This window comes from Dipodomys spectabilis, unplaced genomic scaffold (assembly GCF_019054845.1).
Source record: "Dipodomys spectabilis isolate Male_0828 unplaced genomic scaffold, ASM1905484v1 ptg000157l, whole genome shotgun sequence".
NCBI lineage: Eukaryota > Metazoa > Chordata > Mammalia > Rodentia > Heteromyidae > Dipodomys > Dipodomys spectabilis.
In genome coordinates, this window is record NW_024870834.1 from 22,355,282 (window position 1) to 22,381,558 (window position 26,277).

General features: G+C 40.2%; 1 protein-coding gene across 2 annotated transcripts in view; it reads right to left on the reverse strand.

Annotated features, from left to right (window-relative positions):
* Sipa1l1 (signal induced proliferation associated 1 like 1) overlaps positions 1-25,964 on the reverse strand; it is a 335,149-nt gene extending 309,185 nt beyond the window's left edge. For both annotated transcript variants that reach the window (XM_042692744.1, XM_042692740.1), the window contains exons 1-2: positions 25,902-25,964; positions 25,273-25,330 (exon numbers count right to left, since the gene is read on the reverse strand). The gene's annotated coding sequence lies outside the window, so the exon portion shown is untranslated. The remainder of the gene's footprint in view (positions 1-25,272; positions 25,331-25,901) is intronic.
* Positions 25,965-26,277: the final 313 nt, after the last annotated feature.

The window sequence follows — 26,277 nt, forward strand, 5'->3', positions numbered from 1 at the left end:
TTTCTTACTTGCCAAATAATTTATCAAATTACTAAATTACATATGGAGATATATACAGTATTAATAATTATGTGCCTTTGAAAAAGACAAGGATAAGAGAATCCATGGATGAATGGAAAAGAGGGTAATTCATTCTTAAGTAGGGTGGGTTGGGTAAGATTCACTCTGAACAAAGCCGTGAAAGTGATGGAGAAGTAAACCTGACTGAGGCTTCCTAGTAACTCTTCACAAGTATATAGTAACTCTTCACAAGTATATATGCATATAAAAGCAAGTATCTTAGCAAAAGAATTATGAACCCAGAAGAAAAGCAAAAGAGCTGTTTGTAACTCCATTTTTTAATCTTATTTTACCAAGTAAAACTGACATCTTCAATTAGACATGCTCAGTGAATTTTCTAAGTGATATTTTGAACAAATTCTTACTTCCGCAATTCATTTTCCTTAAAACTTGAGAACAAACATCCAAGTATTCATGTGACACATAAAAGAGCATCAACATTATCCAACCAACAGTAACTACAGTAAGACAATTATACAACACTCAAGTCTCCGTGCAGGATGCATAGCAGCTTTCTCCCAGTAATCCCTACTAGAACTGATTACACTTTAGAAAAAAGAAAAAAATTAGAAAAATAGCCATATATTATGCTATAATACTACGCTTTGCAACTCCTCTAACTCACCACCACAATTTCTGATAAAGTAATGAACTGGCACTGGTCCACTGAAAAATCTCAAGTCTCTAATCGAAAGAACAAACTCACAAAAAAAGGGTCTTAACTTGCAGTGGTATCAGCCAAGAACAAAAGAAACTAAAACTGTTCTTGTTACCAACCCACTCTTAGTAAATTAACAGAACTCTAAAGTAACAGAAGCATGAAAATACTGCCAATTTGAGCATTCTTCCCACTATAAAAGTACATTTTCTTGGATGCTGGTAGCTCACACCTGTAATCCTAGCTATTCAGAACGCTGAGACACAGTGGATCACAGTTTGAAGCAAGTCTTAGAAGTCCAAGAGATTCCATCTCTAATTAACCACCAAAAAAACTGGTCTGACTCAATGGAGGCATGACCCAAGTGGTAGAGCCAGCCATTATTCAAACTATATCAAATTGGTGCTATAATGAATCTCTGTTATTCATGGGGCCCAGAAACACCTTTGTTCCATTTTCACCTCAATTCCCTATCATGTAAAGCTTATTTTCCCAGTACAGAATTAAAATATGGAAGCAGGTAAATTGGAATAGGAGGACTATCTCTTGCCATACAGAACAACCATGCATTTAAGTTAGGTGCCTCCAATCAGACACACATGAAACTCTTAAAATGGAATCTCACGGAAAAGAAGCAGGATAACAGAATGTGTTATCACTGTGCTGGAACCAAGAAGCAGGTGCTTCTGGGTCTGACTTTTAAATTGGAGCACTCTCTAGTCTGCATCAGAATCTAAATGGGCCACTTCTGCAACACTCTAATAGCAATGATCCCTACAAACACAACCTACATTCACTTCAACCCTCCAGATGATTTGCTAAACTAGTTGTACTAATAAATCACTTTTTGCTGACACTAACTTGAGTAGATCTTGCTGTCTGTAACTTAAAACTCTAACAAATATGTGTAGAAAATATTTTCATTATGTCTATATATCAAGGGCTGGATTGAAAGAAACAAATAAAAAATTAAAAAAAAAAAAACAGGGCCCTATATAAGCCATGCATTTTCTCTGTCTCAACCAGGACTCATATCCACAATCAACACTTCAAACCTTTCCTTATATGTCCATTCTCAAAATTTCATCACCTCTGCATGCAAGAAGAAAATGATATTTGCCTAACTAATTTTCTATCAATAAAAAGTCTGATGACAGTAACTTGGCAATACTGTTATAGGATATGATAAACATCACTCTCTATACTAGTTCAAGTTTATGGAGAATCCTACAGTTGGTAGCACTTTTGGAACCAAAGTGCAAGTGAGGTGATCTAATGTTCTGTATATGCCAAAATGATCAGCACTGTATGCCAAAGCATAACTTAATTCACAAAGCAGCAGTGAACTTTTCACTGATTTTTCTCCATCCCTCAGGGTAAAATAATCACGTTAAAACTACTGACTCATCAAGTAACTGAAATATGACACTACTGCCTAACATTAAAAGCAGACCAAAAATGCCAGTGCCTATACACGTTAAAAAAAAAATCGGCATAAAAGCATTCAGATCCATACAGCCATTTGGCAAAGATGGAAAAACTAATCAACCATTAATAATACTATTCTTTGAAATGGCAAGATTCTTAAAGGACATTTGATATCTCTAACAACCAAATTACTTCTTATGACCAAACTGCACAAAATGTGCTTCAGCTAACACTCAAAAATATAACTTTCTAAGAGATCACTTGCACTATTCTGAAGCCAGGTAATGGCATTGATACTCATGCAGAAGGTGTCTCAAGACTCTGACTGACAGGAGGAAGTGGAAAGAAACCTACATCAACAGCTATACTAATGATAACAGACTACTCATAATGGTGCCAAGCAAGCTCTAGGTCACAAGCCCTTGGAGTAGCTCTTCCTTTGTTACTGAAGGACCACCTGCCCCACTCCTGCTGCCCCAACTTGCTTTCTTCAAACTTTACAATGCATTATCTTTAGTTCTAATAGGAAGAACTAGAACACAAAAAAGTGAAAATATTTCTCCTCTAAGCACAAAGCATATCAATTTACTAAGGAAAACTTAGAATGTGGCAACTTCAAAACAAAATTCTAGAAACAATTATTTCATTAAAGCTATCTGTCAGCAGGAGTGACTAAACTGAGTACTGAGCTTTACTATGAGTGCATGTGTACCATATGTGTCCTTTGGCTGCATCTGGCTCTTTCTTTTTTAAGAAACGAAGTCGTTACTGGTTACAAATGATAGGTTGCCTACTTTCAATTTTTTTGCTCATTTGTTTCTTATATGTCGACAGACTCATCTCAACCTTTAAGGATATACTATTTATTTATTAAGTGTCAAAACAAAAGCATAGACCATACTACAGTGATTATCACAGCTTGTCTAAAACATACTTGCATTCATACATCCAAAGGATAGAAGATGGGGAAGAGAACAAGTTTGACTACATCAAAAAACTAAATTTTCCTAATGGTCTTTCATTATAACATGTTGAAAATATGGCAAACATCTGGGTGCCTCTGCTCCACATTTCTGTACCTTCTCCATCCACAACATCCCAGCACTACTCCTTCCACCCACTCATGCAAATAAAAACAACAAACTTTGTGCCATTCTTAACCCCATTTTTTTCACACCCCATTTTCAGACTGTGTATGCATTCTGTCAGCTTTACACCCAAAAAATATCAATATTTCTCCTACCTTTGGGTCTATGTCCCCATCACTAATACCTGAGGACCAGCAACAAAACTTCTTAACTGGCCTCCCTACCTCAGCCCCGGTTACAGCCATCTACTCTTAACACAGCAACCTAATGGTCCTGTTAAAACTCAAATTCATCATGACGATCCTATGCCTAAAAACCCTTCAGGAATCTGTCTTGCCACCTCTCTGAGCTCATCTCTGCAGCCCTGCTTCTTTGGCCTAAAATACCTAACAGTACACACAGTCCTGCAAGATTACATTACTTCTTTAGGTAGTTACTCAAATTCTATCTTTATCTTTATGACTTTGGGGTATGCAAAACTTTGCTAAATAGGAAAATATTAACAGCCAGCAAACACACACATACACACACACACACACACACACACACACACACACACACAGCATACATCCAATAAAGTAATCATGTATTAAGATACGGGATGCTTGAGGTATGGTTTAGCTCTACTGCTAAGAGCTCTACTGCTTAGTTGGAGTAAAAGCACAAGCCCTAAGTTCAAATCCCAGTACGACCAAACAAATACATAAATATATATAATATATACTTTCTATAAATCAGTGGTATTTATAATAGTTATGTATTGAAGTAAAACTTGCATACAATATGCACTTTATAGTGTACAGTTCTATTAGTTTTGATAAGTGCATATAGTCATGTAATTGCCACCACAATGAAGACATACACATTTCCATCATCACAAAAAAGTGGTATCAAGAAACATGAAAAGTCACTCAAATACATTAGTCTTCTATGATGGAATACCTCTACACACTCACCAGCATGACTGAAGTTAATGGCAGACATTACAAAATACAAGAACGTGACGTTCTCACATGTTGCTAGAAAGTCTATAATAAATTGATATAACCATTCAGAACACCATGTCTGTGTCCACTGAAGTCAATGTCACTCGTAATTATATCCCCTAGAGATGTCTTCACTAAAAAGACACATACCAGAAAGATGGCAGCACTACTCATTAGCCAAACAGGAAACGGTAAATTATGGTATCATCACACAATAAAATACAGCCAAAAAAAACTAATAAATAATTGTAAGAGCATGGAAAATTTTCATAAACACAATGGTGACTAAAGAAGTCAAAAACAAAAGAACACAGAACGTAATAACGCATTAATATAAACCTCATCCACAGACCCTACTGAGTTATGGTGTTAGCATCAGGAGGTAATGCTTTGGGAGAAGGGGTGATCAAGTCTGCTGAAGAGCTAACAACACTGTGTCTACAAATCTGAGTAAATTTCCCTTGTAAATAATAGACATGTTTGTGCTTGCTTGTATTTTTCTGTTTGCTACACTATAATGTAAAATTTATTTTGCATTTTATTTTGTATTTGGTACTGGGGATAGAACCCAGGAAAATTTTCTCACATATGCTAGGCAATTGCTCTACCACTTAACTACATCACCAGCCTTTAACATTTTCTACAAATCATTTCAATGAGGCTTTTACTAACCACCCTATCTAAAATATCCAAAATTTCACCTTCTCTATCCTTATTTTCCTCTTGAGCATTTGTCACAGAGCATTAACACAGAGATATAATTTAGAGAGCAAGGGAAGGGATGGCATGGTTCAAAAAGAAATGTACAAAGCCAGGCGCCAGTGGCTCACGCCTATAATCCTACCTACTCAGGAAGCTGAGACCTGAGGATCATGGTTCAAAGCCAGCCAGGTCAGGAAAGTCCGTGAGAATCTTATCTCCAATAAACCACTAGAAAACCAGAAGTGGCACTGTGGCTCAAGCGGTAGAGCACTAGCCTTGAGCTGAAGAGCACAGGGACAGCGCCCAGGCCCAGAGTTCAAGCCCCACGACCAACAAAAAAGAAAAAAGAAAAAAAAAAGAAAAAGAAATGTACAGCCAGGCACTGGTGGCTCATACCTGTAATCCTAGCTACTCAGGAGGCTGAGATCTGAAGATCACAGTTCAAGACCAGCCGGGGCAGGAAAACCTATGAGACTCTTATCTCCAATAAAACCAGAAGTAGCCCTATGGCTCAAGTGGTAGAGCAATTGTCTTGAGCTGAACAGCACAGAGACAGCACCCAAGCCCGGAGTTCAGGCCCCATGACTAAAAAGAAAAAGAAATGTACTCATTACCTGACGTATGTATAGTATGTAACTATAACTCCTCTGTACATCACCTCTATAATAATAATAAAATATGTGTTTTAAAAAAAGAATAAACTCTATTTTTTTCCTTCACACAAAAATATAAACCAAGGAACATTATTCTACAATGGTTCTTTGGGGGCCTGGGCTTAACATAGCACACTTAGGTATCTTCATCTATTCCTATCATAAGTTTTTGCTCATCATTCCAGCAGTTAAGTTTGGATTTGTTTTCCCATTCCTCTTTTTCAGCTGAGTTTTTGGGTTGTTGGTTTGTTAACTGTACTAATGTTTGAACTCAGGGCCTCACGCTTGCTAGGCAGGTGGATCTAGCACTTGAGCCATACCTCCAGACCCTTTTACCCTTGGTTATTTTAAAGGTAGGGTCTCACTTTATACCCAAGATGGCCTGGACTGTGATCTCCTACTTGTGTTTTTCCATGTCACTGGGAAGACAGATGCACCACTGCGCTCAACCAATCATGCTACAGAGGACGCATGATTGGCTCAGGGGCAGTGCCCAGGCCCTGAGTTAAAGATGCAGGACTAGCAAATATAAAAAAAAAAAAAAAAAAAAATTTAAAGACAGCATTCTTCTACGTAGTAATATATTTCATCTTTTCATAATCATTTTTAAAAAGAAAACAAGATTGGGCTAGGAAGGTGGCTCAGTGGTAGAGTACTTGCCTTGCATGCCTGAGGCCCTGGGTTCAATTCCTCAGCACCACATAAGCAAAAAGAAAAAGCCGGAAGTGGCACGGTGGCGCAAGTGGTAGAGCGCTAGCCTTGAGCTGAAGAGCTGAGGGACAGCGCCCAGGCCCAGAGTTCAGGCCCCACGACCGGACCCAAAAAAAAAAAAAAAAGATTAACTAAAAATAACTTATTTTACTCTCTCCTAAATCTAAACTAAGTGACAGTACATAAGATATTATTCAAAAAAAAAATAAGGCTTCTTTTCTCTGTTCCCCAGTTTTAAGCTCTCCCAAACATAAACCACAGACACACTGCAATTTTCCTAAGGCATCTCTCTTCTGTCCTAAAAAGGAAGACTCTAGTTTACTTCTTAATATTTGAAAAAAGTATGGTCAATTCCAACGAAGTTTTGGAATCCTCTTGTAACTCAAAAAAGACACACAGAAAAATCTAAGATCAAGGGCTGGGAATGTGGCTTAGTGGTAGAGTGCTTGCCTAGCATGCATGAAGCCGTGGGTTCAATTCCTTAGCACCACAGAAAAAGCCAGAAGTAACACTGTGGCTCAAGTGGTAGAGTGCTAGCCTTGAGCAAAAAGAAACTCAGGGACAGTCCCCAGGCCCTGACTTCAAGCCCCAGGACTGGCCCAAAAAAAAAAAAAAAAATCTAAGATCAATGCTCTAAGATCAATGCTGCTCTCCAGGTTTTACTCCCCATTTTCAGGAAAAATATGAGACACACCTTCCCTAGACAAAAATACTGCAATATTCCCAGCTAATTGTTTCCCCTTTCCCGACCAAATTTCAAATTTAAAGCACCTTTTTCTGGAAGAGCTCTGTGTTTTGCCCATTTTGAGAGGCCATCTTTAAAAGATAGGAAATTAATGGTGGTACTCCTTGGATAGTAGAAAGATGAATGACTATTCTTTTTATACTTCCCTATACTTTGCAAATTTTCTATGGATGTGCAATTTTTTCTGGGTTCATAAACAAAGAAAAGAAAGAGACAAGGTACTTCAAAGGTTTCCTGTGTCTTACTGAACATTTTCCTTCCTCCTTGTGGCTTTGTAGCTTCCTTAACTGGAGGCATCTTGAAGACAGACTTGTAAATGCCTTATCCACACAATACTCAGCATAGTCCTTGCATATAGTCCATACCAGCCAGTTCAGCAAGTATCTAGCAAGTGAATGATGAATGAACCTACTTGGTAGTGACAAAGGGGAAAGCAGACGGTGTGAGTGTGACATGTCCTTAACGGACTCAGATTACTGCAAATCATGTAACAATATTTTAAAAGTAGCCCTCAACAATTTAAGCAGTTACACATGAAAAGTTTATAAGGCAAAGACAAAGTGACCTCCTGGGTGATATACTGTGACAGTGGTGAACCAAGAACAAGCTAGCAAATATGTTGCTAGTAAGTCACCAGGATTTGAATTTATTAAATCAGTTTGAGACTCTGTCATTTCAAAAGCACATCATAGCCCTGGTTCAGACATCAAAACTTTAACAGTGTTCTCCAAAATTAATTTTTGTTCATAACAATAAATAAAACTAAATACTAAAGCATACAAACGATTAAGATAAAAACCATCCTAGCCTTATTATTAAATACCAGAAAGCCTTATCTAATAAGCCAAAACAAAATTTAAGGATTTAAGAGAAGTCTCAAATATTTGACTTAAAAGAAATGACCTGTACATACAATCTGAAGAGATACAACATCTGAACAAGGATTCAACAAATATACAAACCCTGCACTCAGTAGAAAAGTCCTTTTTCCCAAAAGTTAACTTTTACCACTGATTTCAACTGTATGATCAACTGAATGTGCATTCCTCGAAATAGCTATGATTGAGCTAACACCAGTTTTTGCATTTTCAGTTAACTTCACTTAGATTAACCTCCTTGTAAAAATTCTAATATACCTCTAGGCTCTTAAAAGACACTTATTTCAAAACAAAGCAGATGCTGAATTGATGACAACATGGGTAGAAGTCTATGATAGGAGTCAACTTCTCATCAGAATCCACAATGCAAGATGAAAAACAAAGTATTCTACCACAGAAAATAAATGTTTCAAGTTTTCCTATCTTGCCTGGTTTGGGAACAAAGTGAAAATATTATATATATATGTATATATATATATGTATATGTATATGAATATGTATATACAAATATATATATATATGTATCTTGTTATTACAAAATGTTAAGATTTATACTAGCTTTACCACAACTATAAATGTTTGCATTTCATCTAGATTGTCTAACTAAAACTTCACAAGTCTTTTACTTCCCTATCAGGTGTGATCATAGTGTATGACTGCTCCCCAAATTCTAATAAATTCAGTTAACCAGAGAAGGCATTCAATAGCAATGATGACCTTAGCTCCACTGCAAGAAATTAAATATACTATTTGTCTAGAAGGCTGTAATACTTGCTTATCTTTACCTCCTGAAAGTTTATTCAGTTGCACACTTGCTACAGCCAAAAATCTAATCATTCTTAGTGAGTCCATAGAAAACATGAGAAAAACCATGCCTGAGTCCCTTGGGAAAACAGCAAACACATGAGCATATGTAAGCTAGGCAAATTAATTAGCCTTGCTAGCCATCAGAATCCTCATCTGCTAAATGTTTTCAGTACCTATATTCAAAGAATTTCGTAAGGACAAATGAGATGGAATGAGTTAAGAATCTAATACAGGATGCTGTATTGGGCATTAAAGAGAGCACCCTGACATACCAAAGTCCTATAAAAGGTAGCTGAGGGGAGATGGGGGAAGATCAACAAATCAGACATATGACAGGTTTGGAAAAACCAGACCTTCACTGAAGATGTCTTCTGTGGCACAACACAGTCAAATGGTTAACTGTATACCAAGTTTTAAAATGATACCAGCAAGACTAGCCTTTCATGGGAGAAATGGGTGGAGAGGTTGTGTCATCATACAACATGGTGTTTAGAGCAAATTACCAGTTTAGCTACCAGGGTGATGGTCATAACTACCTTATTATAAGTAGGCAGACTTTTGGCATTAACAACAATAAAATTCACTTTACTCACATAGCCAAAACATGACTCCAAAACATTTACTCCCAAGAAATGGTGTGCCACTGCAATGTATGCTAATGCAAGAAGAAATTCGGAGGGAAGCTCAATAGCCTGGCTCTGAATGTGAATGTCTAACTTGCAGGCCTGTTACAAAGATTACTAATAATGGAGCATGAAGGGCAGGCACAATAGATCCTCAATAATGGTAGCCAACATCTGAAGCAACAATATCAAAATGAGAAATGTTCCATGTCCTCAAAGAATCTATCTTCCAATACCTAAAGAAAAAGCATGGGCTTTCACTGCTCTATCTGTATTCTCTTCTAAATTCTATGCCCTATACAGGCAAAACCAAAACTTTACATTGCCATACAAGAGAGCACTCAATAAAAGTGTGGTAAATAAACGAGGCACACAATCTAAGGATTGAAAGCAAATGAGGCACACAATCTAAGGATTGAAAGCATCATTTGATACAAAAGTTTCTAAGCCAGGCTTCACAGACTGTTTAGTATGAACTTCCACAGTAGAAACTGAGAATATGTGTACTTAAAACGCTTCCCAGGTGATTCTAATACGCCCTAGGAATTGTGAACCTCTAACTTACCTGGGCCTCCATGAACTGTCTGACTGTCCTTATCATGACCTTGTCCAGGAATTATTGTGCCTTATACATAGCCACCTTCAATAATGAGGAACGTAGCCTATCACACCTTCAAGTAAATGGTCTTTCTGACATTCAGTCAAGTATCTGCAATTTAATCTCTTCATTGTATTCCACGCCATGGGTATTAAGAAGACATTCATTTCTGCTATATGATAGATTTTGGCAAAGGATAACAACACCTCTGAGTCTTCTTTAAGCTAGACATCTCTGATGAACTCTATACATCAATAATTAAATGCAAGGTTCTTTAAGCATATCATATAATACAACTGAATTTCAGAGAAGGGAGAAATCAGATTGTGTTACTGCATTTAGAAAAACCTCAATGAAAGAGATGGGTCTTGAAGGGTAAGAAAGATACAGTTAAAACTAGAGCTCAAGCCAGGGGTGGTAATGAAAGGTAGGAGGATCATGAATCTGAGGCCATTCTAAGCTATAAAGCAAGACTATCCCAAAAGAAGAAAAAAATATATATGAGTTCAGGTACTGGTGTAGCAACAAAGAGTAAAAGAGAGATAAGATAATGATAAAAAGCAGGAGGTACTCGGAAAGAATTAAGATAGATAAGACTATGAATAAGCACCTTGGGAGACTGCACTTATAATATTGAACTAAAACAAAAAATAAGGACTCAAAGGAATCAGAACAGTTGGCAAAAGCAGAGTCCTATGACAGTGTCTCACTTGTTTACCAAATTTTTATTGAGTTCTTGTGATGTATGGCACCATAAAGCAGGAGCCCAGCATATGAAGTCAGAGACACATAGTCCTGAAGAGGCCAAAGAATTCAGAGCAGCAAAATTGGAGAAATCCATACTGAGAGGTGGCTCACACCTGCAATCCTAGCTACTCAGGAGGTTGAGATCTAAGGACTGTGACTCAAAGTCTGCCCAGGCAGGAAAATATGTGAGGCTTATCTCCAATTAACCACAGAAAACTGTAAGTTGTGCTGTGGCTCAAAGTGGTAGTATGTTAGCCTTGAGTAAAAAAACTCAGGGACAGTGCCCAGACCCTAATAAATTCAAGCCCCACTACTGCCCTTCCCCCTGAAAAAAAAAGAGATAGACCCATGAGAATGGTCATAAGCCCTAGAGAATGTGAGTTTGGTGTGGCTAAGTGCAGGAGCCACTGCGGTTCCTAGAGAGCGACGCATGTATCTAAGGGCACATTAGAAAAACACAAATCAGATGAGAAGGCCTAGGACAGCAAGAGTCAGAGTAATCAGGAAGGTGACTACTTCAGCCACTGAGATGGTGGCAATAACAAGTAAATAGCCAAGTTGAGAAATGGGAATCAATTCAAAGAAAAAATAAGGGCAAGGCCTGGTCACAGATCAGATCAAAGATAAAACAAAAGAAAGAAGCAGAGATATCTGAAAAATCTCAGGGAGAAGCACAACCAAACTCAGGCAAGGAGAAGTTACAGACTGATTGCATGCATGGCTCCATAAGAGGTGGCTTTACTTTGTTTACAAAAGCTTCAAAGTTCATTCCTTTCTCCACATACTCCTTTCTCCACATACTGGTAGATTTTTGCAGGTCCAAGTACAGGTTACAATTTCTGTGTCAACGAACGAGGCATATCTGGTTGGTTGATTGGTTTTAATTTTTTTTTTTATTATCTTCCAACTGATTTACAGAGGGGTTTCAAGTCAGCATGCCAATTTATGTGTAAAATTTATTTTGATCAGTATCACCCCTTCCATCATTTTCCCCATCTCCCATCTATCCCAACTCTACCCATCTCAAGTTTACTAGTTGCAGTTTCTCATGTGTATACCAAGCATAAAGAGAGTATTCTCTCTATACAAAATTTGTGGCATTTCTAAAAATTTAGTATTTGCAAGAAATAAAATGTACTTTAAGATAGCTACATAGAAGCCAGTCACAAAGTACTATATATCATATGATTCCACTTAAATGAAACTCTTAGAACAAAGAAAACAGATTTTTTATTTTAGAGCTGGTGGACAGAGGGTAGAATTGGGAAGAAATGGGGAGTAACCACACATGGGTTTGACCGTTCTTTGAGGGGTGATAAAAATGTTCTAACATTGCTTATATAGTTGCATAACCCTATGAATAAACTAAAAACAAAAAAGTAACATATGTTGTACAGTAAGTTATAATTTAATGAGGTTATAAAAAAAATTAACAGTTCAAAAAAGCCAGGCATCCATGGTTCATACTTATACTCCTTGCTACTCATGGGGCATGCTACTCATGGGGCAGAGATCTGAGGATCATGATTCAAAGCCATTCTAGCTAGGAAAGTCCATGAGACTATCTCCAATTAACCACCAGAAAACTGGAAGTGGCACTGTAGCTCAAGTGGTAGAGCACTCACTTGGAGTTAAAGAGCTCAGGGACAGCGCCCATGCCCAGAGTTCAAGCCCCAGGGAAAGATAGATAAGATAGATCAAACTATTGAGAAGGTATGAGGAAATATTGCATTTCTAGGATATAACTCTACTACAATCTTTAAGGAAAGACATTTAATAAATTCAAAATATTACCAATCAAAATGTAAGCCCAATGTTTTCAACATCTTTACTCAATTTAAAAATTTAAGTCAACAGGTTCAAATATACATACATGGCTCATCTGCACATGAAAAAATTTAAACTGACCAAAAAACCTAGCACTATATCAATAGATATGTTTAATTGAAGAATATGCAGAGTGGCATCACTAATAAATTTGGCCTGTTAGGTCATAATGAGCTGTCAACCTAAAATGATAAAACAACTTGAGAGTCAGTTTCCCTACTATAATATCCTCCCACTTAAAATTTCTTTGTTTAAAGCTGGGCGCCGGTGGCTCATGCCTGTAATCCTTGCTACTCAGGAGGCTGAGATCTGAAGATCGTGGTTCAAAGCCAGCCCAGGCAGGAAAGTCCGTGAAACTCTTATCTCCAATAAACCACCAGAAAACCGGAAGTGGTGCTGTAGCTCAAGTGGTACAGCGCTAGCCTTGAGCTGAAGAGGCACTCAGGGACAGCACTCAGGCCCAGAGTTCAAGCCCCACAACTGACAAAAAAAAAAAATTTTCTTTGTTCAAAACTATGTTTACAAAAAGGCAGGTCTAATGCCCCACTTCCACACACACTGGCCCCAGTAACTCTACACAAAACTAAGGCTCTGACAGCCAGGAGGGAACTAAAATAACAAGTTCTGATAGAAGCTGTACAGAAAATATAGGATGGATCAAAAAGAATGCTTACCATTTACCAGGAAAGACATGTGCCTTTGGTGGGCAAATGCCCTCTAAACTTTCCACAGTACATTCAAGCCTATGAGTGAAATGGTTCATTCAAAAGACCAGAAAGTACATAAGATGGCAGTCAGTCTTGTTCCCAGTAATAAACCCACAACTACAGGACGCTGCTTTAGCTGCTTTACTCTCCACACCCTCATTTGGTTTCTACATTCTGAGAAGGGCAGTGCTTTCTCCATTTCACAGATGAGCAGCTCCTCGAGGCTGACAGACCTGCCTGCCTCCCTGTCTATTTGACTTTGCCACTTGCAAGTCAACTTGAATCGCATACCCGAGATGTACAAATCAACTCTGAATTCCCCACCCAAACCTGCTGGTTCAGTCATCTCCATCCCCAGTAAGTGACACCTCCATTATTCCAAATGCTATGGCCAAAAACCCGGTGTCATCTCTGACTGTACTCCTCTCGCTGTCAGCACCTCACCCATCAATGAACCGCAGCAGCCCCACTTGAAATACTTGCAGAATCCAGCCACTTCCCAACACCGCCACTATCCCTATCCTATATCTAACATCTCCCTTTACATCTCATCCCCATTCTATTCTCTATAATAAGTTTGTCTTCTCAAAGTATATCACATCTCAGCCCTTTATACAAAACCCTTCAGTGGCTTCATGCTTCTTTCAGAGCTATTCACTAATATATCTCTGGGTGGAAAAAGTATCCGCCACCTAGAAGGTGCTCAATGAATCAGTACATTGAAAAGAAAACAGCCAAAATCACACCAATAGTATATAGCAGAACCACAACTAGAAGAAATTTTCTAGTGTTCTTTGGCAACAATAAGACCAGATTTAAAGCAGCCAACAATCCACATGGGAAAGAATTCTTACACTTTACATAACTGGATCTTTTAATGCATAATAAATAAAGTTGGGTTTCTAGCAAGAAATTAAAATGAAAATGTTACTTTATAAAGACATGAACTCTCATGGTAGGTGCTCTGAGTATTTACATACCTGGCAGCCCAGGCAAATGTCAGGTTAATTATCAAAGCATTAACACGCAGCTCTTCGATGTGATTCCTCTGCACTCAATGAGAAGATATCACCAGAGCTGAAAATTACTATAGGCCTCAATGGCCAGGATTCTTAAAAGACTTGAGTTGAGCATCTAGAAGAGGTAATAAGCCTTTCCCACACTATACCAATCATCTGACACAGGAGTTTAGTTTGTAGAGTCAACACCAGTGTAACAACAGCATATAGTTTTGACTCAGGATTATCTACTACCAGTATGACTTGTGAGAAAGATATGAGAGCCAAATTTAAATGTTAGTTGTTTCTGGATGAGAATGAAAGTAATGCTAAAAGTAATCACACTATAGAATTTTCTTACTTAAATGTTTTAAGAGTAAAAACAAAAACCTTAAATTTCTCATTCCACAGTTCTTTTAAAAAACATTTCTACCATATACAAAAAGTGCAACAAATCTTATCGTCATAATAATAAATGCACAGAATTTTAACAGTAGGCCTTAATAAAACTTAGTTCAGTCCTTTACCGTTTTCCTTCTTAAAAAATAAATTACTTGGCAATGTAAGAGATGAACAATGAAGAGTTAGGTAAATGAACAAATGAGTGAGTAAATAAAGATGCAAAAACATCATGACTCTTCCAACATCTAACAATAAAATTCAGGATTTTCCAGGACTAGATTTTTAGATTCTTTTCAAGTAGATGTAGAGGAAAGCAAGATTTGAAAAACCTCAAGTTCCTTAGGAAAACCTTAATCAAAACGTATTAAAGCAATTTCCTTTAGTTCTCTTACTTAGAAAAGCATTTGATAAAATAAATTTTGCCAAGACTTATCTCCTTGGAAACCAGGAAGCAAAATTGTGCAGTGTTTCTTCATCTATATAAAGAATATTTAATATAGAACCATTTTTATATTAAACACCTACAATTGTTTGGCATCCAAACTAAAACAGAAAGGCTTTGTCTAAAAGAAAAAGCCCAAACAGATAATGAGAACAGAACACTGAAAAAGACCTTATAAGTAACTAGAAAAATATTAGCTGCTTGAGAACAAAAATCATGTCTCTTCTATCCACCAGAAGTGGCCACCAGCACTAGCATAGTGGAATTCAATAAACATGTAGGAAGTGAGTGAAGATCAGCCCAGGCAGACACAAAATTTTTGGTCAGTATTAAACAAATTTTTATAGTACACCTAATATATGCAAGTATACTATATTTTTTCTCACAGAAATTCTACCAAATGACTGTTCAAGCAATATGCCCATCCAAAATATTATCCATAGTTTTACTAAGAAAATAGAAAAGCCAGATATGGTGGTAGCTATAGTCCCAGCTACTGAGGAGGCTAAAGCCAGAGGATCAGAAATTCAAAGCTAAACTGGATAACAGTGAGACCGTGTCTCAAAAAAAAAAAAAAAAAAAGTGAAACAGTATGTCTTAAGGATCCAAAATCACTTACAAAAAGCAGCCACTTCATTCATCCAATTCATCCTATGCATCCCGCATCCCAGCAAGACTAATTGCTGTTTACACATCCAGAAAATGAAATAGTACTGTGGTTGAATATTCTGCTTACATACTGATGGCCCACAATTTAAAAAACATAAAAGAAATCAGAAATGGCTGAAAAAAAATAGGAAAGGCAACACTGTGTCAAGGGAAACCATATCACAAGTGGCATTTCTTATTATAACTAATCCAAATGAATAATCTTCAGATTACCCCGAGGGTCTTTTATTAAAGACCTCCCTCTGTCACTGAGACAAAAGTGACAGAAGATGGTGTTGAGCTGAAATTCAGACCAATTAATACACATGAAATCTTACAAAGTCTTTTTTGAAGCATTTCCCAAGCCACTGAATGTACTATCTGTGATTGTACCTTGCAAATAGTTAGTGCTAGACACACAGTTCTTATTATACTGCAGGCCTTATTGCATTTTTTAAAATATACGACAAGCTTTCTGTGAATTCCCTATCACTCAACATCTGTATCAGCATAATTTTAGAGTGTCACACTTGATTTCAAAAACCTATTACAAAACTAAAGAAATGCAAACAGTGTAGCATTGATATTGACAGACTAATAGGTCAATGGTCTAGAGTCCAGATATAAATCCATACATATATGGTCAAAAGATCTTCAACAAGAGTATCAAGGCCACAGTATAAAGTACTGTCTTTCCAACAACGAGTGCTGGGAAAAGGGTTTGTCCACATGCAAAAGAAGGAAGCTAGGGGCTGGGAAAGTGGCTCAGTGGCAGAGTGCTTGCCTTGTATGCATGAGGCCTTGGGTTCAATTCCTCAGCATCACAAAGCAGAAAAAGCCAGAAGTGGCTCTGTGGCTCAAATGGTAGAGCGCTAGCCCTGAGCTGAAGGACAGTGCCCAGGCCCAGAGTTCAGGCCCCACCACCGACCAAAAACTAAGGAAGACAGATCTTTATCATAGACAATATCAACTTCAAACAAACTACAGATAAACAAATATGAAACTCATAGAAAAAATAAGGAGGGGCTGGGAAGGTAGCTCAGTGGTAAAGCGCTTGCCTTGAATGCCTGGGGCCCTGGGTTCGATTCCTTAGCACTACATAAGCAAAAAGATAAAAGCCGGAAGTGGCGCTATGGCTCAAGTGGTAGAGTGGTAGCCTTAAGCTGAAGAGCTGAGGGACAGCGCTCAGGCCCAGAGCTCAGGCCCCACGACCGGACCCAAAAAAAAGAAAAAATAAGGAAAAGGATCATGATGATGATTCTTCTACACAACCAGAAAAGAATAAGCCACAAAAGCAATCATGGACAAGTGGGCCTAAATCAAACTTTAAAACATAATTGTGGGGGCTGGGAATGTGGCTTAGCGGTAGAGTAATTGCCTAGCATGCATGAAGCCCTGGGTTTGATTCCTCAGTACCATATAAACAGAAAAAGCTGGAAGTACCGCTGTGGGTCAAGTGATAGAGCACAAGCCTTGAGCATAGACAGTCTCAAAGGCAGTGCTCAAGCCCTGAGTTTAAGCTCCAGGACTAGCAAAAAAAAAGCATAATTGTGCATCAAAACAACAAAAATAAAAAAACAATAGTATTAAACACATAGACACTGTTGTGAAACAGATGTCCAGTAGTGGTTTATTAACACTTCAAATCTGAAACTATGTACATGTCAAACAACTTTCTATCTCTAAACCCCTTCCCCTAGCTTCTGACAACCACCAGTAACTTATTTACTGTCTTTACACTATGACAACTCTAGGTACCTCATAAGTGAAATCATGCAGTATTTGTCTTTTTGTAATTGGCTTATTGCACTGGGCATAATGTCCTCAAGGATAATCATGTTGTAACATAACAGAATTGCCTTCCTTTTAAAGGCAATAACATTCTATTGCATGTATCTATCACAGTTTATCCATTCAACCACAAATAAATATGTAGATTTTATTTACCTCTTCCCTATTATGATTTTGTTGGTGGTATTGTTATAAACATGGATGTGGAAAATATTTCAACGAGGCCCTACTCAAGGCTGGAATTGCTGGGCCATATGGTTCATCCTATCTTGGAGAGACCACCATACTATTTCCCACAGTGGTTGTATGATGTTCCAATCCCACTAGGTTTCACAAGTTTTCCAAGTTCTCCACAACCTCACCAACACTTATTTTTTGTTTTGTTTTGTTTTTACTAAGTGATCATCTTACTGTATAGGAGTATTTTATAGTGATTTTTTTATTTTCCCTGATGATTATTTATGCTATCTTTTCATACATTTATTTTATATTTATATACCATCTTTAAGAAATATCTGTTCAAGACCTTTGCACATTTTTAAATAGCAAAGATAAAACATTTCATGTTTTTAGCACATTTAAAGTGCCAACATCAAATTACGAAATTAAATTTGCCAGTCCTTTTCCCACTGCAAAACCTAAGGAGACTAACCTTTCTACCGTTGACAGTTACTTCCAGATTTCTTCCAAAGTGGTCTTTTTCAATCAGTGGGACTCTGAAGGGGACTCAAGGGCTCTCCTTTTCACCTATCCAAATGACATGTCAACTATGCCAAGCAGATGCTTCCTGGTCTAAGCTTACTTTTTCTTTTTTCCCCCCAGTTCTGGGGCTTGAACTCAGGGCCTAGGAGCTGTCCCTAAGCTTTTGTGCTAAAGGCTAGGGTTCTACCATTTGAGCCACAGCTTCACTTCAACTTTTTAGTAGTTAACTGGGGACAAGAGTCTCATGGACATTCCTACCTAGGCTGGATTTGAATTGCAATCTTCAGCCTCCTGAGTAGCTCTAGGAGTATAGGCATGAGCCACTAGCACACCACCACTTAAGCCTACTCTTTACTTATCTATCAAATATAAGCCTAAAACTGCTACAAAAGCCACTATGTTTTCACCAGGGTGAAGGTTCAGAAAACAGAACCACCCATTAAGTTTCTTCAAGCTACCCATCCACTTCCTTATACAGGGTATTGCCCTGAACTTCACTGTGATTCTCTACCCTCCCCACCTACTTGCTCACTGCCTCCCCAACAACTATCGACCCAAGTAAGACACTACTTTAAAACAATCCCACCAAAAGGGATTATTAGGGTGAGGTTCTTAAACTTTAAAAAGCCTTTCCTTGAATTGTAGACACTTCATAACCATCACTTTCCTACCAGAACATTATTTTGTTATCCAATTATTATGCTTTATTTCCTGTTACAGAAGAGCAGCACTAAGATCCTAATGCTCTAAAAATGAAATAACAATGAAACTCTCTGAAGACTCACAGGTATTTTTTTCTCAATCTGCAAAAGAGGGTTAGGAAGCATATATGAGCTTCTAAAAGCAGAACGTAAGCTAGGAGACAAAGCCAGGTCTGCACACAAACATATACATACATACAAGCACTCTTAACTAGTCCAATATCAGCTACTAAGAAGTTAGATTCTGGCAAAGCACACTGGCAGAATCTTCTGAGTGGGGCAATCAGAAGAATGTCTGGGGAAAAGAGAAGAATTAACCAACTACATATAGCCCTCATTTCAAGAGTGAGCATGTATTTTTGTCAAGTCTTCTAAACACAAGCAGTATGAATTTAGAAGAGCCACAATCAGTGTTTCTTGCAAAAATAATGAGAAGATACTGCCTTTCTATCCCCCCAACCACCAAGGGCAGAGGATACAAGTAATAAGAGCCAAATATGGTATGAACATCCTCTGTTCATGTATAGTTACATTCCTTATAGGTATCTTTTAATAAAGAGATTCTCTTTTTTTGTTCTTTTCTTTTTTGTACCAATGCTGGGACTTGAACTCATGGCCTGGCACTGTCCTTTATCTTTTCATTCAAGGCTGGTGATCTACCACGAGTCACAGCTCCACTGCCAGCTTTTTTTGGAGATTAAGAGTCTCATGAACTTTCCTGTCCAGGCTGGCTTTGAACCACTGTTCTCAGATCTCAGTCTCCTGAGTAGTCAGGATTACAGGTACAAGTCACGGGCACCTGGCTCAAATGTCTTCTGAACTGAATGTGATTTCATAGTTCATTTATCAGTTGCTTCACTGCTATCATCATCAGGTTGTAAAAACAAACGGTCAGTCATTTCTGGGAATTAGAGAGTATCAAAGGAATTGCAAGATGCTCACAATATAGCCAACTAGAATTCCCATTTAGACAAATCATTTAGAAAACAAATTACAGAAAGATAAACACAGGGCTAAAATAAAAAAATACTGATCAGGCAGTGACAGACCATTTGCCTTGCATGAGACCCTTGGTTACATCCCCAGTACATCTATCCCACACACACACATATACACACGAAAGTACTGATCATGTCAAGTCCTGACTACAGAAATGTAATCATTCAGCACATAACCCCATGCTTTGGGGGGTTATTCTTGTTGTTTTTTGGGAATATAGGGAAGGGGGCAGTGCTGGCATCTAAACTCAAGGCCTTGAGCTTGTAGGATGACACAATACATCTTGAGCCCTATCTCCAGTCCTACTTTTGGCTGAAAATGGAGTATAGCGAACTTTTCTGCCCTAGCTGGCCTTGAACTGAGAACCTCCAAATCTCAGCCTCCTAAATAGCTAAAACAACAGATACAAGCCACCAGTGTCAGGCTCCTAGGCTTTCTATTTCTTGATAGTCTTCTGAGTAGTTTAAAATTCATTATAAAAGGAAACAAGACTTAATGAACTATAAAAACAATAATGACTACACTAGTTTTGGTAGAGGCTTTATGGGAAAAGTACAGAGATAAGATTACCCAAATTCATTTTTGTGTCTGGAAAATGCACTTAACCTAGATCTGCCCTGGGGGAGAAGAGACAGAAAGGAATTCAATGTCAGCTGTAGCGGAATGTCCTGTTGCCTCTAAGTGACCCCTGTGTTTGTACAAATCAGCAACTCTCCTCTCCAAGCTGGCATTCCCCAAAGCGTACATTCTCCTGCCTCTCCTGAACTGAATAAAGGAAAATCTAACATTATGTAATTGCCTGTTTCCCAAAATTTAAAGTTAGGCATACTACAATCCTAATTAGAGGGAGAATTTAGTGCAACATGACAAGTAACAAATTAGAAATCTACGAGCTAGAAATTCTCATCCAAGACCTCCAGAGACAAAGAAAAACTTAGCCTTACTTTTTCACAGCATAACAACCAAAGCACTACTACTTACAAAGCTCTTGCTACTGCAGCCCTTTTTATTCCTCTATGTCATTTTAGTGTCATCTCTCTAGACCTTTAAGAAAATACTTCCACCTCAGGTTATTCTACTAAGGTCATAGTAAAAGGAGAAAATAGATGAAGACAGACAAAGCTCTCCCTACTCTCAAAAGATCTACCCAAGCTAAGAGGAGCCTGTAGCTCATGCATATAATCTGAGGAGGCTAAGATCTGAGTTCAAAGCCAACCAAGGCAGTAAGTCTATAAAACTCTTATTTCCAATTAACCATCAAAAAAAGCCAGAAGTGGAGCTGTGGTCCAACTGGTAGAGTGCTAGCCTTGAGCAAAAAAAAAAAACCTCAGGGACAGCACCCACACTACTGGGGACAGCCCCAGGACTACTACTACTACTACTACTACTACTACTACTACTACTACTACTACACACACACACACACACCACAGAGAAAAAAAAATCTACCCAGAGCTTTTTCTTGCTCTCCTGAATGTAAAATCAAATTACACTCTTCTGTCTCTCACTCAAATTACTTGTGTTGAAGACATCAGAAGAGCCAAGATAATCCTCATGTTTCTATCATTCACTCTAGAACCAAAAGAATGTGATATCTAATAATCATTTATCTTACTTTTAAGGCAAAAAGTGCCATAAGTACATGGGGTTTGTTTTTAATTATGCATAGAAAACCAACTAAACCTGCAATGACACCAATTTATTTTGATTCCCCAAAAAATCAGAAGTACAGAGGACAGAAACCTGGATTTCAATCTCAAGCATATGACATAGACCCCTCAGTGAGCCCTGTAAGAATACAGTAATGCATGCCTGTAATCCCAGCTACTCAGGACATTAAGACTTAAGGAATGTGGTTCAAAGCCACCCCAGGCAGAAAAGTCTTTGAGACTTTAGTTTCCAAATAAGCAACAAAAAGGCCAGAACTAGAGATAACGGTCAAGTTGATCACTAGCCTTCAGCACAAAAAGCTCAGGAACAATGCCCAGGTCCTGAGTTCAAGCCCCAGGACCCTCCTCCCCCCCAAAAAAAAAAAATCACCACTGTAAGAAACTGTCCAGAAAATGGTAGGTATCTGAACATTACCTTCTTCTGAAGGTAAATACTGGGCTATGTTATTTCAAACTTTTTAAATAAATTGAAAGTCAGACATAATTGCCTGATACGAAAAACTTTTCAGGAGATATCAGGGTATCATCACAGGAAACAGAAAAGGTTACTACAAATGGCCCCAGTGTCCCAACAGTTCCACAGTCAAAGAACACAAGTGCTTTCCACCAGAATCATAGAAGCCAGCAGCACATCTCCCATGCAGTGGGACCCAATAAATTCTGCTTGACTCATCACAAATCTCGAAAGGATATAATAAGTACTGTTATAGGAGAGGTTAAAATACACACACATACACACACACACACACACACACACACACACACACACACACACACACACTTTTGTCTTTTATTAAGATTCAATTTCTGTGATTTGAGCCAAATCCATCAGAGCTCTAGCTCTTTATTGTGGAAGTGAGCCTGCTCATCTTCCTTGGTGAAAGTCCAGTTTGGTCAATGATCCAAAAAAATCAAATGTGAGTTGTCACCTGAAAACCTTAAGGATTTTCACAATTCATTTGTACACTGGCTAGGCCAACACAAATGATTATAGAAAGTTGGCAAGAAGCACATAATGATGTTATCATTCATCAGTACTAACTTTCCACTAAAGTGGAAAGAGTTGGAGAAGCTTTACCCTTATAGCAATTCAGTTCTCCTCATGCTACACAGTTGCATTACATTACAGTACATTTTTTTAATTCAAAATGCAACTTAAAAGTACACATCGAATCTCTACCAGTACTTTGTATTATCTCATCAAGCAAGCTTTTGTTTCATCCTGGTAAAGGGAGCTTAATTACAGCTTTCAAAAAAATGCAAAAGGGGGGCTGGGAAGGTGGCTCAGTGGTAGAGCGCTCACCTTGCATGCTTGAGGCCCTGGGTTCGATTCCTCAGCACCACATAAGCAGAAAAAAAAACCCGGAAGTGGCGCTGTGGCTCAAGTGGTAGTGCTGGCCTTGAGCTAAAGAGCTAAGGGACAGCACCCATGCTCAGAGTTCTGGCCCCACAACTGAACCCAAAAAAAAAAAAAAATGCAAAAGGGGAATGAAAGTGAAAGTCATTAAATCAAGATTATATAGAATCTTGTACAGACTATATAGAAACTGTGTACAGATTTCCCAGTTTATAGAACTGCTAGTCTCAAACAATCCCCAATCTACAACCTTCAGTGAAACTGTAGATTTTTTTAGCTATTAAAAAAAAAAACAAGATGAGATTATAACTAAAATTGCACACATAATCCCAAGCCAAGTCTAAATAAATACAAAAGCCAGAGAATACCATGGAAAATAGCACAGTCAGAAGAGTTAAGTGGATTTCAATATGTAATTTCAGTGAAGTACTTTCAAACTACTAGCAAGAGTTCAAGCCAAACCTGCCATAGAATTTTGAAATGAAATCACTACCTGACACTTGAAATCTAAAAAGTAAGAATGCTCTGATTTTAAACTCAAGGAGCAGGACCAGGAACTGCAGAGAAGCTAACAACAGCTACACCTACTGACTGTCTCCAGCCACTGGCTAAACTTGTTCTCTAAGTCAACTGAGGAAATATTGTGACAGTCAATTTCATGAGTCCTTTAATGAGACAAGTAAGTCATCAGCAAAACAAAAGCATTCATCCCTTCCCCAAAAAAGTCTTAATTTTCCCCTAAGCTCTTATGTACAAACTATTACCCAAGTCATTTTAAATGCAGTTAATCACTGCCTTAGAATAATGTATATTCCACAAAAATGCCTTAGTAACAATATTCTAGTTAATAACTAGGATGCCATCTTAGTTGGACACATCAGTGACTGTAACCTGCTTTAACTTAAACCTTTTAACTGAGACTTACTGCTATTACCAGTACTTTGTATTATCTCATCAAGCAAGCTTTTGTTTCATCCTGGTAAAGGAAGCTTAATTACAGCTTTCAAAAACTGCAAAAGGGAAATGAAGGTGAAAGTCATTAAATCAAGATTATATAGAATCTTGTGCAGACTATACAGAAACTGTGTACAGAAGCCGTTTGGGAGAATTTAATCTTGTACTTTTCAAAAAAAAAAAAAACTGCCAGAAAAATCTTCACCGTGGAAGATATTCTTTCTATATAAGAGCAAACAGGAGAAAGTTGACACTTAACTCCCACAGAGTACCAGTATAAAAACAATGGCTTTAAGATTGAGTCAGAGTTTCAACATGAAAGGCTTGCTTTATAGAGGAAACAGCCACCCCGGTTCATCCAGATAGACCTGGAAACGGATGAAAGTAGACACCTTTCACTCTGAAATTTGCAGTGCATCACTGGCTCCAATTTAGAAATATAATCGTATCCTAAGTAGTCTGAATTTCAGTGAGTGCTGCCTCTACCCGTCATGAAAAAATAAAATCTATAAGGTAAATGCAATCCAGGAACCATCCATGCCCAAAAGCTTCCCTTCAAAGACAAACGACCACAATTCAGTCGGTTCAGTAAGACATCATCTTCCTTCCAAGTGGGCTGCTTCCCTTGTCTATCTTCCAAACCGTGAGCCCCGATGAAATTTCAACCTACCCAATGCAGTAACTTGTCCAGGAAGACGTGCCGGGGAGCGATTTAAGAACCTTGAAAACTGCCTTTAAGGTCAGAAGAGAAGTTGGAAACGGGGCGAAGGAAGAAAAGTTCTTTACGCAGCCCCTCTCTGCACTGACTTCCTCCAAGGCAAGCACGCACGTTAAAGCATCCCCGGATTTCACCCCCCCCCCCTCCAGAGCCCCAAGAGGGAAATGAACCACCACGGGCCCCGAGCTGAACCTCTTTCATGATCCCACAGTTAACCCACTTGGCCTCCCCCCCCCACACACACACAAACACACACACACACAACCTGCAGCCAGCTCACCCGGGCGACTGAATGGGGAAGGGTCGCTCCGCGGGGAGGAGAGCCTCAGGACCGGGGGGGGGGGGGGGGGGGTGGAGGGGAGGACGCGGGTCTCCCGGCCTCCCGAGGCGTCCGCCCGCCGCGTACTTGTGCAGATTCGGATTCCGAGCTGCGTGCGCGCGCGCCCCGGTCGCGGTGCGGCCGAGACTCGCCCCCGCCGGGCTGCGCTGCCGCCACCACATCGGAAATCAAACTTTCAACGCCCTCCGGGTGCCCGGCTCGGAGCCCCCCTCCCGGACTCGAACCCCTGCCAGAGACGGGAGTCAGGGCCCGGGGCTATCGGCAGTCCTGCACCCCCACACTCCCTGCCCCGACCCTGGGAGGGCGCGGGTGGGGGAGAGAAGCCCACTTACCGCTGGGCCCGGCCTCCCGGGGGCCGCCGCGTCCGGAGCGCGTCCCGGGGTGCTGTCCCTGGGGGTGGGGGGGAGAGAAACCGTGCGGACGGTCGGGGCCGGGGTACGGACGGCCGGGGTCTGGGTCGGGGAGCTGACCGTCCCGTCGCGCTCGCCGCCCCGACTGCCGAGCCGAGTCTGAGGGAAGCGGAGGCGGAATCAGCCCGGCTCCGCGGGGGACCCGGGACGCCGCCGCGAGCAGCCCGCCGTGGCCGAGCCGCCTGCTGGGGCCCGGGCTCCGGGACGCGTCGGGGGCGGAGGTGCGTCCCCCGAGCATCAACTATTGTCTGGGCGCCCCGGCTCGCGCCGCCCCCGAGGCTCGGCGCCCCTCATCCTGCCTCCCGGCTCCCCACAGCGAACGCGCCGAGCGGCGGCGGCGGCGGCGGGAGCGGGGGAGCGCGGGCGGAGCGCAGGGGCGTCCGGCCGCCCCGGTCGGAGGCGGGCGCGGGGCCGAGGTGCGTGCGGAGCGGGGGAGGGGACAGGTAACCACCGGCCCGGGCGGGGAGGCCCGGAGGACCCGGGGAGGGGGGGGAGGGAGCCGGAGGGGCGGGAAGGGCTGAGGTGATGGGGGCGGCCTCGGGGGCCCAGACCTGGCCCTCCCTGGGGCCCCTCTTCCCGGGGACTCGGCGCCGCACTGACTTTTCGCTCACACGCTCACGCTTGCAACTGAACTCGTTCACAAAGTTGCCGGCGGTGGCGGCGCGGCTCCCGCCCTTCCCCTCCCCTCCCCTCCCTGCATCCCCGCCCCATTCCTTTCCCCTCCTTCGCTCCCTCCTCCTCCTCCTCTCCACGCCCCCTCCCCGCCAAGTCTCGGGTGAGATCACCGCCCGCTGGCTTAGAGCTGCGCACAAATCTCGCGAGAGAATAGGCAGAGGTGGAGGGGGGGGGAAGTGGAGAGAGACGAGGGGGAGGGGAATCGCGGAACTCCTGGTTGCCATGACAACGGCAAAGCCTTGGATTCCTGTG